Source organism: Carlito syrichta, unplaced genomic scaffold, assembly GCF_000164805.1.
Source record: "Carlito syrichta isolate Samal-C Ts95f unplaced genomic scaffold, Tarsius_syrichta-2.0.1 Scaffold127977, whole genome shotgun sequence".
NCBI classification, from domain to species: Eukaryota; Metazoa; Chordata; class Mammalia; order Primates; family Tarsiidae; genus Carlito; species Carlito syrichta.
This window is the reverse complement of record NW_007072073.1, coordinates 29,591-32,927: the sequence shown is the minus strand read 5'-3', so window position 1 is coordinate 32,927 and position 3,337 is coordinate 29,591. Positions and strand designations below refer to the sequence as shown.

The 3,337-nt window shown below is 38.1% G+C and overlaps 1 pseudogene; it reads right to left on the bottom strand.

The window, feature by feature from the left end:
- Positions 1-1,298: 1,298 nt before the first annotated feature.
- LOC103250290 lies at positions 1,299-2,408 on the bottom strand (annotated as a pseudogene).
- Between the last annotated feature and the right edge of the window lie 929 nt (positions 2,409-3,337).

Genomic DNA, 3,337 nt, shown 5'->3' with positions numbered 1-3,337 from the left:
AAACTTTTTTTTCCCAGTATGTCTTCCTATGAGGGAAAAAAGCAGAAGCTTTCATCTTTGCCTGTGAGGGGATTTATGAAAAGAAAAGCCTTCTAAAATACAACAATGTTCTTCTGCAAAACTAAAATACACTACACAGTCAAAAAGGTAATTTAACAACCAAATCAAATTAATCTCAACCAAGTCATGTTTCCAAAAGTAAAATCTATTAAGAACAAATAATATGCATACACAAGAAATTACAAGAAATGATGATCACGGTTAGTTACAGATGCAAAATAGTATCTAATATCCAAGGTTTGTGAACATAATAATTAAAATCAAATTCATAGCCAGGCTCGGTGGTTCAGCCTGTAATCCCGTGCCTTTGGGAGGCTGAGGTGAGTGGATTGCCTGAGCCCATGAGTTTGAGACCCGCCTGGGCAGCGAGACCTCATCTCTACAATAAATCAAAAAATCAGCCTGGCGTGGTAGCGCATGCCTGTAATTCCGGCTACTGGGAAGGCTGAGGCGAAAGGATCGCTGGAGCCCAGCAGGTGGAGGCTACGGTGGCCAGGAGCGGCCACTGCACTCCAGTCTGGGCGACAGAGTGAGACTCCAACTAAAATAAAATAAAATAAAATAAAATAAAATAAAATAAAATAAAATAAAATAAAATAAAATAAAATAAAATAAAATAAAATAAAATAAAATAAAATAAAATAAAATAAAATAAAATAAAATAAAATAAAATAAAATAAAATAAAATAAAATAAAATAAAATAAAATAAAATAAAATAAAATAAAATAAAATAAAATAAAATAAAATAAAATAAAATAAAATAAAATAAAATTCATACGCTAGTTCAAATATTATGTACAATTTAGATAAGCTGGTCAAGTATTATTTGAATACACACCATATTTGGTAAAACTAAAATTACTTTACCTTTTCTCCTCCCCTAATATCTGTAGATACATGCCAATATAGAAAAAAATGTAATTTCCATTTTTGTATTAGTAACAAAGAATAACAGAGAATTTCTACTGTGTATGTTTCACACTGTAAAAAGCAAGTTAAGGTACATTTTCCTTTAAGAAGGGAAAAAAATTAAAATAAACTGCCAGAAGTTTAATTGATAAAAGTTAATAACAACTTATTTAAAAAACAAAGGAAATGTTTTGAAACAGATGCCATACAATTATTATATGGTCTCCCTACTGATCTGAAACTACTGAAGGCATTTAAGGAAGAGATGTTAGGTCAAAAACAAAGACTAACCCAAGGGATATATGCTGCTTTAAAAATCCGATCTGCAGGAAACTAGTTGCTTGGCCTAGTTTTAAAGCTAATTACAAAATCCGTTTTCTTAATGGTCCAGACATATTTCCAATTCTTCCAACTCAACAGAACTTCCATCGATTTCCACATTTGTTACAGACAACAAATGTCATTGGTTCATCAGCACTACGGGTTTGTACTTGTGTGTAAGTGCAATTCTTCTTTTTACATTTGCCACATGTGAACAAGTCAGTCTGGGTTCCACCTGTCTTGGCCATCTGATGTTCTCGGATGGCTTCTTTGGTCAAGTTTTTCCGCATCTCTTTGAGCTCATCATTAGCCATTTCCTCTGCTGTCATTCTAGCAAATAAGTCAGGAGGATATTCCCACACAGTACATTTTTCCTTAAATTTGGATTCTTTGCATCTTTAAGATTTGATATCCTACTTCATACTCTATTTTTGTATTTCATGTCTGTATTCCTTATTTCTTGATATATAGTCTCCTCAATTTGAGATCCTAATTCTTCCTCATCAGCTCCAATGGCAATGCAGTCATCTCCTGTTCGAAGAGCTGCAGCAAGCATCTCCCTACACTTTAATCGCACAGAATCAGAAGTGCTTGGTGCCCGAGGAAAAGATGAAACATAAGTATCTCGAGCATTTGTCTCAATCCTTTCTACTGCTTACATTGCTGCTGGAGCTACTTTCTTCTCTTGCTTCAGGGCTATTCTGTGATGTAATTGCAGGTTCTTTTTTCTTTTCATCGGGGTCTTTCTCAGTTGATGTCCCATCTAGTAACTTTTTCCAGGATTTTATGAGAGACTTTGCTAAAGATGTAACTTCATCTGTACTCTGCTTGCGAATAGCATTAACTGGCATTCCAATTCTTGTGGACTGTAATAATTCAGGGTCATAGGAATATTCTTAAGTTCCTTCAGTAAATCCAGTGCACCAGCCACATTCTTCCTCTGCACCATCTTGTCCATCTTCTCGGCGATGTGGATCACCTCGTCCTCCATGGCTCCGGCCGGTCTTCCCCGCGCCCAGCCCGCCGGGAAGGGGAGGTGGGCGACGCTGGAGCAGAGGCGGCGGCAGGAAGCGAGTCCCGGCGCCCGGTGAGCCGCACCACAGCAGGCTCAGGCCTAGGCCCCAATATTTTTTTTTTTTAAGAGACAAAGTAATCCCCCCTTTTGGTCTCCCAAAGTGTTGGGATTATAGGCATGAGCTCCTGCTTACATTAAATACCTGCGATGTATTTAATGTAAGTAGATAAAAAAACCAAAAGCTGCTACCAATAAAGAAATACATAAGGAAATTATACCAAGGAATCATTAATTAGCTGAGGAATTTCTAAAAATGGGAAAGGGAAAAAATACAAATTAATTGAGATTGTTAGCAAGGAGAAATGAAAAGTCTGGGATTAGAAGTTTGAAAACTATACTTTGCAAGTTTCTGTATGTTTAATCATCTTGGCAATGACCTGCATCATATGCTATCTTTTTAGCAGTTCCAGCCTGGTTGCTGACTCACCAGGGGCTCATAGCATCATAATAGATAATTCTCTCTAAATCTCAGCTGTAAGGTGGGCCAGGTACAGTGGTTGGCAACTTAGTTGCACAGTGGAATCACCTGGGAGAGTTTTTTTCAGGCATTGTGCTTAAGCCTAATTGCTGAAAAAACTTAAAATTTTATATATATTTTTTTGTTTGTTTTTTAGTTGGAGTCTCACTCTGTTGCCCAGGCTGGAGTGCAGTGGCATGCTCACGGCCACTGCAGCCTCAACCTCTGCTGGGCTCAAGCGATCCTTCCGCCTCATCCTTCCAAGTAGCTAGAACTACAGGCACACGCCACCACGCCCGGTTAATTTTTTGATTTATTGTAGAGATGAGGTCTAGCTAGAACTACAGGCACGCACCACCATACCCGGCTAATTGTTTGATTTATTGTAGAGATGAGGTCTCGCCAACTTACCCAGGCTGGTCTCGATCCCCTGTGCTCAGGTAGTCCTCTCACTTGGCCTCCCAAAGTGCTGGGATTATAGGCATGAGCCACTGTGCCTGGCCTATGTATCTTT